Source organism: Tenrec ecaudatus, chromosome 16 (genome assembly GCF_050624435.1).
Source record: "Tenrec ecaudatus isolate mTenEca1 chromosome 16, mTenEca1.hap1, whole genome shotgun sequence".
In the NCBI taxonomy this organism is placed as follows: domain Eukaryota; kingdom Metazoa; phylum Chordata; class Mammalia; order Afrosoricida; family Tenrecidae; genus Tenrec; species Tenrec ecaudatus.
Genome location: NC_134545.1, coordinates 107,861,976 through 107,875,457, shown reverse-complemented (window position 1 = coordinate 107,875,457; position 13,482 = coordinate 107,861,976). Strand labels below are relative to the sequence as shown.

The window sequence follows — 13,482 nt, the reverse complement described above, 5'->3', positions numbered from 1 at the left end:
GGGTGGAGCCCACGGACCACGGGTGGAGCCCACGGACCACAGGTGGAGCCCACTGACCACAGGTGGAGCCCACTGACCACAGGTGGAACCCACTGACCACAGGTGGAGCCCACTGACCACGGGTAGGAACCTTTTACCGAGACGGTAAAATAGTGCTTCCTGACATTAAAGATAAGTCTTCCCTTCATGTCAGTCGCCCTATGCTAGGACATTCGCTCCAGAGAGCAGAGCCCCACATGCCCACAGGGGCCTGACTGCTACTATTTCATCAGTAAGGCCAATGGCCCATCAGTCGTGTGACGCCCATACTCAGAACACTACACCGCCTCTTTGCAGGGGAGTCCCTCTCCAGGGGAGGGCTCACAGGAGGCCTCACTGAGTGAGAAATCAAGCTTCAGGGCAAAACAGGTGACGCGCGGACTAGGAAAGACTCACTCACTCACTGCCAGGTCAATGCTGACACACTGTGACCCTGTAGGGCAGCGAGACTTGCCGCTGTGGGTTTTCAAGACTGTAACTGCTTACAGGAGGGGAGAGCCTCATCTCTCTCCAAAGCGGGGCGAATTGGTGAAAATTGCTCACCTTGTGGTTCACAACCCAAGTTGTAAACACTATGTCCCCAAGGGCTCCGGGCAAGGAAGACCAGGCTCCACACAAAGCCCTGCATGTGTTAGTGGGCATGAGCACATTGGTACCCAGCTGTTGAGCCTGTAGTTGGTCCTGTTTCTGGATCATTTTGCCTCCTCTGCTAGGACTTCAAGCTTCTCGAAGGCTGGGCCCTCCTCCCGGTGCTTTTCGAATCTCAAAAGCATGGTGACATGACTACTCTGGATATTAAGGAAGGAGAGAGCTTGCATTTCCCTAGAGCCAACGTTCCTGTGTCCCTAGGAGCTGGCCTGACCCTCTGGACAGGTCCTGAGACACCTCCCCTCCCACACACACCCCAAGGAAGACAGAGCAGCCCATTCTAGAGCAGAGTGGGGAAGGGCCCCTCCCCAGTATCCTTTACACGGGGTCACTGCGACATGCTCAGCAGGGTCCTCAAAGCTGAGCTGGTAACCACAGCGCAAGGCCACCGGTGGCCGCTCCTCCAGGGAAAGAGGCGGCTGTCTGCTCCCAGGCAAATGGATAGTCTCCGAGACTCTAGGGTGGCGGTTCTCAACCATCCTCATGCTGCAACCCTTTCATACAGTGCTCAGGTTGTAGTACCCCTCCCCAAAGAGAAAATTATTTCCCTGGCTACTTCATAACTGTAATTTTGCTACTGTTACAAATCGGGCAACCCCTTTGAAAGGGTCATTCGACCCCGAAAGGGGCCGCGACCCACAGGTTGAGAACCGCTGCTCTACGGGGTTGCTAGCACGTGGGCGTGGGCTTGTCAGCAGTGGGTTTGATGTGTTGCTGGAGGTGGTACGGTTTGGTGGCCATTCATGAGCACGTCCTCCAAACTCAAACTCAGTACCACTGAGTCCCATCCGAACCCAGGGACCCTACAGGACAGAGGAGAACCGCCCCCGTGGGTTCCAGTGGCTGTAAGTCCTGCTGGAAGCAGAAAGCCCCATCTTCCTCCCACTGTGCAGCAGGCGAGTTTGAACCCCCAGCCCTGGGGTCAACCACCCAATTCGTCACCCCCTACCTAGACCAGGGTGCTCGAGGCACACGCCACAGGAAGTGATGGAAGGTGTACCATCCACTCTCCCCACTCGGGCCCGGGCTACTCAGTAGGCCGTATTAAAAAGTGATTCCTTCTGAAGCTTAATCAGGGAATGAATGCTAGGAGCCACTGGACAATATTAGGTGTGGGAGGGTGGTGGTGGTGGTGATTAGGTGCCTATGCATAATGACCGAAATACTGCCCGGTCCTGTGCCGTGCTCACAATTGTCCCCATGATTGCAACCCCCGTGTCTCTCCACCTCCTGGAGGGCCTTCGCCTCTTCCTCGGTCCCTTCCCTTTGCCACGCATGATGTCCTCCAGGGCTAGCCTCTCTGGGCAAGCGTGTAAGAGGAAGTCTTGCTATCCTTGCTTCTAGGGGACGCTCTGGCCCATGTTTATCTTCATGCCCGTTTCTCTTCTAATGTGCGATGATCGTACCATACAACAGGAGTGTGCCAACTACCCCCAGAGGAGACTCAAAACAGGGAAGGTTGGCTAGGTACGCAAGTGATGAGCAGCTGACCCTGTCATACAAGCTGCAGGGAGACCTGGTGACCACACTGTCTCAGAATGAGGCCCCGGGGACAGCGGCACGTCGTGGGAGGGAGGAGGGAATGGTGGAGACAGGGACGGACAGGACGGATGTTCATGACAGACGATGGAGCACCATAAAGTGCAGCATTATGTTTTCCCGTCCTTCCCAATGCTAGAGGTCAGACGTGGTTGACAAGGGACGTCTGCGGCTGGCCTCCAGCAGCAGATGGCCTGCAATGACGATGAGAGCACACTGAGGGGGCATCATGTCAGGAAAGGGGGGGGCTGCCACCTCTGAGCCATCTATCCAAGCTTGGCCACGTAGTTGTAGCAGCCATAACGCAAACGCACATTCCAAATCAACGTGCCGTGGAGATCATTACTGCTGCCACGGCCTGAGGATTTCAAGGATCAGGCGATCTGCCTGCCTGTGGCTGGAAGCCGGAGGGGCCAGTTCAAGCTGAGCAGGATGAGATCCACAACGCGGTGATGGCTTCTCTCTCCCTCGAAAACACAGCGGAGGTGACGCTTCATCTCACAAAGTCATCCTGCCACTTTCAGGAAATGAAATCCCAAAAGGCCTAATGGGTCAAAGGGCCAAGGGCAAAAGCAGGACATTCAGAAATAAAAATGCCATCGAAGCTGCCGCTAGTGTCAGCCCCCCAACCCGAGCAGAGAGGGAAGGAAATCCGAGACCCACAGAAACAATTAGTCCAAACGGCCAGGGGACCCTGAGACCAGAAGGAGTAGATGGTGCCCAGTGGCTGCTCTGGAAAGGATCGCAATAGAGGCTGCTCCTGGGTAGACTGGGATTAAAAAAAAAAAATGTGGAACAAAATTTTAAAATCAAACTGGCCCAGTGGAGACTGGTGAAGCCCCCAAAACCCCCTTCAAGCCTGGGACTGAACTCACGCCAGGGCGCAGCTCTGGGCGCAAGGCTGACCTCAGAGATGAATATCACCACTGGTGGGCACTTACCTGAGTACCGACTTCTCTGGGGAAGGCCTAGAGAGATGGAAGCTCCAGTTTCAGGTGTGTATTGCCCTATCAATGTTCTTGTGCATTAAGAGGTCTCCCATTTTTAGCAACACTTCCTACTGCCCCTCCTACACTCTAGAACAGCACACGAGAGCGTACTGAATGATTAAAAGTAATACAGAAGGGCCCGCACTGATGGAAGCACGTATGACAAACTAAGGGAAGAACTTTAAATGGCAAGAAAAATAAATTGGCAATTACCTAGACACTGTTCGGATTATGTGGCATACAAAGATGCAGATGACTGACTGCCCATCGGGTTAAGCGCTGGGCTGCTCACTGCAAGGTTGATGGTTCAGGCCCACCACACACTCCACAGGAGAGAGATGCGGCTGTTTGCTCCTATAAAGATGTAAGTCTTACAAATGCCGATGGGGCAGTTCTACTCTGTCCTACCGGGTCACTAAGGGTCAAAATCACCTCAGTAGCCATGGGCTGGGCAAGCAGACAGAAGAACTGAACAGGCAGAGAAACAAAAAGACTGAGCAGCAGGATGCTGGCTGATGTCCTGGGTACCTTTGATTACATTTTGCTATTTTGTAACCATACTAAGACCCTTTTGCCTATTCTTCATGGGAAAAGGACGGATATGCAGCTAAGAGAAACTGCCCACGGAGAGTCTCGCTCCCCAGGGGCACTGCCAACAACCGCAGCAAGTCTGACGGGAACAACACCTACTGGGTGGGCTGCTGCCAGCAGGATGCATTTCGATCATCCTCTACCTCCAGATATGCAGTTTGCATTTCCAAGGTGTTTCCTCGGTGCCCATGGACCAGCACATGTGGGGCATACCTACTGTCAGTCAAGAACTAGGCCAAGCCTAGAGATGGCCACCGGCGTGACCTCAGCGAGCCATCACACACTCCTGCAGGAGCCCAAGACTGGGGAGAGAGAACAAGGCCGCCACTGTGGTCTCATCTCAGGGCGAGCAGACTTCCAGGTGAGGTGCCATCCATGGGGCTGGGAAAGTCTCAAGGGTACGGCTGGCCGGCTGGCCACTTAACGGGAAATGTTGCAACCACACACTTACCACGTAAAATAAAAAACGCAGACTTTTCAAAGCTGCTTCCCAAACACCCCCACCAACTTGACTAGTAAGCTCTCCAAGGGCAAGAGCCAACCCATGGACAACAGCTACTGGTGCAGGGTTGGCAGGAGGCTAGGGGGCAGGGAGTTGATGTTCCCAGGGAGTGTGCAGGGCCGTGGAGGTCACTCCAAAGGAGGGCAAGGCTGGATGCACACCTGGCAGAATGACATCGTCGGTGCCACTGAGTTGTACCTGCGCACTCTGGGCTGGGCGTGCCCTGCTGTGCTCAGCGGATGCAGCAGCAAACACAGTCGTGCCACGGCGTGAGCATTTCAACAACGGGCACAGAGCAAAACCAAGGCCAGCCAAGCAGAACGCAGACCCTCCCTCTCCCCCTCCCCCTCCCCGAGAATAAGAACCAGGAGACTAAGCATGGACTCGCCGGGCCTCGGGCAGTGGGGAAAGGCCCTGAGCAAGGGAAGGTGCTCTGAAAACCGAGGGGCTTCGCACACCGAAGGCGGGGGAATGCCTTTGGGAAACAGCCTGCTGTTGGCACACACTGGACCACTAAGGAGCCCGTCCTGGATAACAGCCGGAAGGGTAATGAATGTGGAAGACAAAGCAGGAAGTGTGTTCCCAAGATGAAGGACAGTGGCCTCCCCATGTGGGCACAGGGGATTCTAAGACCCACAGGCAGCCCTGGGCCCCAAACAGGCTGTGTTCCCTTCCTCGGACAGAGTTTGATTGACAGGTTAGACTTACAGTAGAGACCAACAGCAAGAAACAATAAAACAGAGTGAGGATTAAGTAGGACAAGGGCTACTTGAACACCAGCGCTATGAAGTCGCCAGAGCCCATCTGCTCACTGAGAGGGCCCCTGAGTGACCCGTGGTTGGTCCCTGTAATCCAGACGGCACAGACACATTAGACAAAGGGACCATTCTCGTCCCAGATGTGACGGGCAGGGCGAGAGAGTCCATCTCGGTGTTCAGAAGGGCATGCGATTTAAAATGTATGAATTTCTCTGGAATTTACCGTTCAGTATTTCTGGACCCCAGCTGACCGCAGTAAGTGACTACAGTTTGCCACAGGCTTTCGCTAAAGCACTGTCGGCAACCTTTTGGTTGACCAGGTCTCTGACCCGCACAATGGCCCCAAGTGCTCTCTGGCTTACAGCTGTGGAGCACAGACGGGGACACTGAGGCTTGGAGAGCTGAGGTCGGGGGTGGCCCAAGCAAACCGAAGCAGGGTTGCCGCCCAGCGCTGTCTCCGTCACGGCAGGCCACCTCTCACTTCGTGCTGGAAGCCAACAACGAAATCTCTGTGAAATGACGTCTTTCACAGCCAGCATGAACAGTCCATTGCTCTATGTGGTCCTGGCACTACATACGGCGCAGAAGTCTAAAGAACGTGTGTGTGTAAGCATGCCCTGGAGCCCTGGTGGCAGAGCAAGTTACATGATAGGCTGCTAACGGCAAGGCTGGCAGTTTGTAGCCACCAGCTGCTCCTCGGGAGAAAGACAAGGCGTTCTACTCCAGTAAAAGAATTCGTCTCAGAAAACCCACAGGGGCAGTTCTACCCTCTCCTGTGGGGCCCCTGTGAGTCAGAATGGCCTGGATGGGAGGGAGATCATGATGATCAACACCAAATGCACTGCCACCGGATCATTTCCGACTCACAGTGACCCCGTAGGACAGAGTAGAAGTGCCCCTGTGGGTGTGCCGAGACGGTTACTCTGTACAGGAATAGAAAACCTCGTCTTTCTCCAGATGATGATGATGATGATGGTGATGATGAAGATGATGATGATGCGTGCATAAAAATAAGATACCACAACAGTAACCATGGCCATCATTCTTGAGAGAAGCATGCACACAGATGTGCCAGGCTGAGATGCAAGAGCAGATGTGAGAGGGAGAGTGAAATACAGATACATAGATATCTATCTATAGCTTGGACCAGGAATATTTTGTACAAGGATATTTACACCATTGATGCAAATATAGCCACGAAGCACACAGGGGCAAAGTTATGATGGCTCTTTGGACATAACCAAACACCTTGTGGAAATGAGTCGCTGGGCTGGGGACTCAGGACCATGGGTCTCAGGGGACACAGACGTCAACTAGCAAAACATCATTCACAAAGACACCTGGCAGCTAAATAGAAGGTGTAACCAGAGAGGAGACCAATGATGGGAGCCGAAAGACTCCTGGAACACTTGGTCCAATGGGCCAGTGAACCACGAATCGTTCGTTTCCAGCCCGAGACTGGAAGAACCAGATGCTGCCACCACCACTAGCAACCACTCTGAAAAGGGATCACAGTAAAAAGTCCCGGGTAGAGGAGAAGGATGTGGAACAAAATCCTAAGAACGACCGTGCGGAAGACAGCTGGACCCTCCCCCAAGACCATGGCCCTGAGCCACGCTTCAGTTCTGGGACGGAACTTGCCGCCGTTGGCTCAATTCTCAGCCTAACAATAGACAGGTCTGTGAAGGGAACAGCTGCAACAGGGAGGGGGACGCAGCTCCTGAATCAATCCTTTTATATTGGGGCAAAATTCGGAAGGATTGGAAGGGAGGAGGACTGGGAAATAGACACATAGCAGGAAGGGAGGTAAGTGATGTTACGTTGCAGGGATTCCCAGCGGTAGCATCAAGCAAAGACAGTTTCCACTGTAAAACCGTCCAGGATAATGACACACCTGCCATCAGGCATTCAGCTGGTCCCCTCAAGAATGGCAACCCTGGGAGCCCAGCATCGCCCTGGTACTCGATAGACGGGGTCCTCAGCAAGGGCAGCAGGCCAGTCAGGAGGCGGTCCATGCAGTTTCCATGCCGCCCACCAAAGGGCGGTTCCCTCCCTTCTCGCCCAACCTGATCCACTCACTTCCTGAATATGGTCACTTCCTGACTTTTTAGACCCTGCCCGAGTGTCCACCTCCTAGAGCAGATACCCTGTGTCAGCCTGAGAGGACACCTTTCTTTTTTAATTAAAAGTGGTCCTTGCCTGGCTTCCTAAGCCAAGGCCAAGTGTGAACACTACAGAGTTATGGGCCGACCCATCCACCGTGGGTGGGCGGGTGCCTGTACTGGAGAGAAAGCAGCAGCAACACACAAGCGGCAGCAGCTGAGCGGGGTTAGCGTGGCAGACGGCATGGAAGAGTTGGCTTTCTGTTAGTGAAAATTCTGAAACTTGGAACATCCGTGTCTCCAGAACAGATTTTTTTAAAAGACAGTAATACAGCTCAAGAGTGTACACTCATTTATTAATGAGAACAGGGTAATTTTCTGTGTTTTTATCAACACATAATACTGTGGCTTTTCCAAACAGGGCTCTTGTATCATTTATCACCATGTCCCTGCTTCTCCAGCAGCTTTCTCCAGTGGTTTGCAATACTAACCAAAGAACAAACAGAACAGCTGGATGAACTTACCATGTAAAAACAAATGCTGGACCCCATAAATCTCCCCAAACTCAGCTGTTCTAAGTGGGTTCCCAGAGCACACACCGGAAACCAATTATCCTCTCGCAGCCAGCAACGAACGAGCCAGGGTGATGCCGGGTACGGGATGATAGCCGTCGTACTCCAGTCATGCATCAGTGCAACAAATCCCCTGCATCTGCTTCTTCAGTCCAGAACATCATCTAACAGCAGAGACCCGGGTGCAGGCCTGTCCTTGCAAACAGCAGCTACGCCTATGCAGTGAACAACATCAAAGGCAGCTGCCCTCGAAGAGTTGTCGCTCCCTAAAGGACCGGGTCCTGCATGTTAGAAACAGTGTGGAGTTCGGTCTTCTCCCCTTCTCGACAGTAGAAATGCCAAGCTTTGTCCTGGTGTGAAGACCGCTCCCAGATGTATTAGTGTCATTGCTTCTCTCTTTTTTTCACTTTTATTCACAAGTAATTTACATATCATATCACCCAGTAGTTCAATCATATCACAGAGGTGCACAATCGCCCCCACATCAATTTTAGAGCATTCCCCCTCCCCCGCCGTCAAATCGCCTCTAAGATGCTTTAGCTCCTATTTTTAATCTTCCCTTTTAGACATCACCTCCTTCTGCCGCTCTTTCCAAACGTCCCTCCTCCACCTCTGCCCGCCCGTCTAGCACTGGCCACCTCCTTGACACTGGCTGAATTCTCTCCCATTCTCAGCCTGGAAGTGCCCTGAACTCGCTAGCTCTTGTTGTTTGGTTTGCATCCGTGCTGGGACTGTGCTCCACCCCTTGTTGGAAAAACCAGCCACCTAAGATCCCAAGAGGAGGCATGGAATAAGGACGGTGGCCAGAGCGTTAGGTGAGGAGGAAGGACACAGGCCGGGAACAGGGAGGAAGAAGGATACGCGATGGCACAGTGACCGGATTGCAACGGCGGGGCAGAAACAAAAAAATGTGTGGATTGCAGGCGACTGGTGGCCTGCTCTTCAGACATGGCCTCATTCACAAAAGGAAGGTGTCTTTGAAAAGAGGGTTCTCGGAGGAGCAAGAGCTGAGAGCATCCAGCACCAGCGAAGCTGAACTGTCGGAATGCTCAGAGGAGTGACAGCAGGAGGTGGATACCCAAATCCACGCCCAGAGGACAGAGCAGCGGACACGGCGCATTTGTGGGCAACTGCAACGTTCACTAACAGTGGCATCGCGGGCTTACGGGGAATCATTGTGGGCTTTCAGGGACTTGGGGAAGAAAAGCAACTTTTAGCACAGGGCAGGGTAGGGGGTGAGCGCACTACTGTTGTGAGGTTCTGCTTTTCAACGTAAAACCCCAAAGCCACTGCCGTGGGGTGTTGATTCCAAGCCTGTGGCATAAAGCAGAACTACCCATAGGGTTTCTGAGGCCGAAAGCAGACTGACGCCCCTGCCTCCCGTGGGGGGGCTGGTGGGTTTGAATGGCCACCTGTGGGCTGCTAGGCTTTAACCCCGGTGCCACCAAGGCTCCTTGGCTTTACTGTGAAGAAGTTTCATGTTTTGGAAGGTCCATCGGGCTAATTCCTGGAGCAGCCACTAAAAGAATTACAGAGCCATTCGCTGCACATTGCAAGTGTGTACTGCCTGGGATCCACCCTCAAGCTAGTTTATAATGAGCAGTTTCATTCCTCCCTAATTGTTTGTTAAAACTATCTGCCCTCTAGCTTGCCAGCTCATTGCCCAGAGAGCCAAAACAAGTTCTGCTCTTCGTCACTAAAAATTGATAAGTGAGCATTCCCCCCAGAGACTAACACTCACCATTGTTCAGCACTCACACGTCAATTGTCAGGCTATCTTTTCAAACATTTAAATATACTTTTTTTAAACTGTTCCTTGAAGAGCTTCTATCCATGTGGACTAATGGACCCCACATGCACCAGTCTCCATCACCCGGAGTCCAGAAGAGCTAGGTGGTGCCTGGCAGCCTCGACCACCTGCTCTGCGCAGGAAGGATCACATGAGAACATGACAAAGAGGGCGGGAGGGAGATATGGGGCAGGGCTCAGGCTTACCACTCAGATAAGAGGGACCCCAAGACATGGTGGGGTCCCCAAGACATGGCCCTTACCCTTCAGGGATACATGTGAACTCACCTCCATGCTACTCATCAGCCACTTAAAATCAAAGCAGACAGCATGTCCCAAAGACCAAGTCTAGAGGGTTGGGGGTGGGGTGGAAGCAGGAGATGCAGAAAGTGGGACAAGCATCGGTCCCTTGAGAAAACTGCAGTGATGCATTGAATCAGAAGGTGTATGCACTGAATGGAGCGCCATGGTCTTCCCCATAAATACCCACCTAATTCATGACAAAATAGGTTCTTCTCGTCACAAGCACACACCGTCAGCATGCCATTGTGTGCGCCTGTGCTGCATTTTCTGCAACCTCTGCTGCAAAGCTCGAGCGCCTGTGGCCAGAGGTGACACAGACCAGCTTGTTCTCAATTGGAACAAGCCATGAAAACCAAACCGATAATGATGCATGCCCACACCTGCCAAGAAATCTCTCCTCTCTGCGCAATGTACCTGGCGTCTACACAGAGGTCCGGCATTGGAGCATGCCGGCAAGGGAGGTCCTGGATCAATCACACGCTCTTTATCATCTTGTAAGGAAGTCTTTGGGTTTTGCTTTTCTGAAGTAATGACTTCAATAAATATTACTTTGCATTGCCTTTCGGATATATTCGATCCTTATCCTGGCTCTTTCTCCCCCCTTCCCACTCCTCCCAAAACACACACACACAAAGAAAACGCATGGAAGTACATATTTAAGCTTCAAGAGCAGATCTGATGTATTAAATGTTCACATTCTTTATATATACATATATAATTGCATTGGGGGCTCATAGAGCTCCATTTTTGGAATAGTTTTATAAATATGTACAAATCAGTCACGGGCACATGAACTGTCTTTGGCTGGAAGACCCCAACATGCAAGAGTGTGTGCACACAGTGTCCGGGCCGACTGGGTGCAGCAGGCAATGAATGGTTACCTTCCTCTCAGTCTCTCACAGATGAACCAGGGGGGCGGTTAAGCTTCAGCCAAAGCCACCTTCTCAAGACAGAATCCAGATTGCTCTGGCGTAGTTTGCTCGGCCTGCCTTTGAGAATGGCGTTGCAGAACACGGTTACCTCCATCGGGGAGAGGAAGCAGCTGGTGTGCATGAGGTGCAGGTTTATCAGGGAGCGGTCATCGGGGACAATGACTGCGCGCTTGGGGCTGAAAGCACGGCACCAGAAGGGATGTTAGTCTTGGGCGTACTTCATGTTGGCGTCTCTGGCTGTGGTGAAGATCTTGTACCAGAGTGTGGCGTGCTGTGTATCCGGGATGCAGTGTGGAGGCTGTACGGTGACAGGGAACACGCCAAGGGCGGCAGTGAGGGTCATGCTGGTCGTGAAGACCACTGCTCGCAGGGCCCGTGGAGCGCACAGTCGTCAGCGCTCCAGGCTTTGGGCAGCATGAAGGTGACATTGATCTCCTTGTGGGCCTCCCTGCCTGGGAGCCCAATCTGCTGCCCTAGGACAGTCAGGTACAGGTGGGTGACATTATGGGAGTACCCCCTGAAAGGCCTGGCAACAGAGATGAACCGAGTCCTCCAGGGCCTGGGGGTCTGGGAGGGGCCTGTTGTTCACTGTGCTTTATTTCTGATGTCGGTGAGATGCTACAGTGTTTCCTTCTCGGATCCACACGAGTCCAGGTCATTAAGCCGCAGCAGGAATGTGTTCCAGTTCTCCGCCATTCCCGGTGGTTGAATCTCCTCGATTCTGAAGAAGTAGCCTGGGTCAGGAAGGCAATGGCCATGGCGCTCACACTGACCATGAAGACCACCAGCGGGGGACGGGCACCTGATGGTACAGCTTCAGGTTCTCTAGGGAGTTGTGCTGAACATTATTGCTGACAGCTTCACCTCGCCCGGCAGGCAGCGGCACCCCAGGCTGTCGGCGGAGTGCTGGCTCACTCACAGTGGCCTGCAGAGGGCCCAGGGCCGCCAGGGGAGGCATCCTGCTCCGCGGGCCAGAGGCGACCACCAGAGGCCAGCCCAGCTCACAGAGCCACAATGCTGGCTCCGGCCTTGGTGGTTTCCCAGTAGAAAACGCCACGGCCAAGGCTCTCTCCACATTCTTAATAGATAGAACCTGTTCTAGCCAAATTGCTATGGGCTGAAGTCACTGATATACATCTCCATTTTAATGCAAGATCAAGAAGTGTGGGTCTCCGTGGCACGCTGCCATGTCCAGGAGAGCTGGCCACGGCCCTTAGAGTAGAAAAGGCTCACTCTCCCACTGGCTCGGAGTTTTCCAAGAGAACATGAGGTATTTTAGGATTTGACCAACGCTTCCCTCTCACTCAGCAGACTGCATGCATTACAAATTATACCCGTTTTTGAGTTGCTCCGAAACGGTTCTCACGACCTTTGAAGTAAATTCTCTACCAGGAATTCCTGTGTTTCTTTAAGGGCATTTTATTATCGTCTGGGTGAAAGTTCGCCAAGTGGTGTGCCCTCCAACCGTTTGTGTCCGTCTGGGTTTGTGGCATGACTGCTGTCCCTCCATGTCACGGCACCCCTCCCTCGTCCTCTGGCCCAGCCTTCCAGCCCCTTCCTGCATTCTTTTTGGGGGAGGGGGAACCCATGCTGTCCTTTGGGGCTGGTGGGTTTGATGAGCCAAGGAGCCAGGTCCCCCAGGGCTGTCACTGACTTCGGATGCCTGTCCTTGGTTGGGCTAAAAGTCGATCCCCAAGACTAGCTTCAGTTCCAGCTTTGGATGCACGGTCTCGGGGTGTCCCCTCATCTGTCCAGTCCGTCACACTGGTCCTTCGTGGTTTTGAATCTTGCTCTACTTTTTCTCCCTCTGGGTCCACAGCTTTCTATGCAACGCTGGTCAAAATGGTGGTCTCGGGGCAGTGGAGGCTGAGGCGTGCTGGGACTAATCACTTCCTGGAGCCTTTGAGCGCCCTTCGCTCTTCGCTCTTCTTTGCCCTCAGTGAGGAGGCTCCGTAGCTGCTGTTCAGTCGCCACTCATCAGAGTAGTGTGCAGCCCGTTGTCTGGGTGGACTGCGACATGCCAACTGGCCTCGGTGTGCCTCCAAGACTGTGGCTCTAGACCTCCTAAAATGGGGACTCGATTAGTACACTAGTTCCACTCCTTGTGTTACCCTAAAGTCACACATGATACCTAACTTATCCTCCGAGTGGTTTATACAAATTTTTCCTAGATGTGTTTTCTACCGATGTTGCCCACTTTGTGCAAGATTGCAGGAGAACAGATGCGGTCTATTCCAGTTATGAATTGTGATCAGGTATAAACTAAATTGTGTTGACTCTGGACTGGTCAGCTGATTCTACAGAGCAGTCAGAAAGAAGCCGCGATCACAAACACAGTACAATACGCTTTGGTGTACAGCAGCAAACTCAGGATGATACATATGGATCAATAGGTAAGAAAGGCCGACCTGTTTTAAATAACCTAACTCCGTTTTTAAAATAGGTTTTACTTATAGAAAGCCATGACACTATCAGAGCAGCAACCCCCCACCTCCCTGGTCTACCATGGGAGCAGCATGACTGAGGTAGATCAATAAAGGTTTGCAATGAGCATGGGACTTAAATCTGACTAAACACCGGTTAAAAGCCACGGTGTCTCTCACCTCAACGTGATGAGGGTTGGCGTGTCTCATAGACATTCTGTCAGGCAAAGCAACTGATAATATTCGTTTTATTTTTCAAACTGCCCAAGCGCCTGTCTTTTGGGTTGATAGGTCTT

The 13,482-nt window shown here is 52.6% G+C and overlaps 1 pseudogene; it reads right to left on the bottom strand.

Moving 5' to 3' along the window:
* Positions 1–10,750: 10,750 nt before the first annotated feature.
* LOC142428698 (transmembrane protein 248 pseudogene) lies at positions 10,751–11,721 on the bottom strand (annotated as a pseudogene).
* Between the last annotated feature and the right edge of the window lie 1,761 nt (positions 11,722–13,482).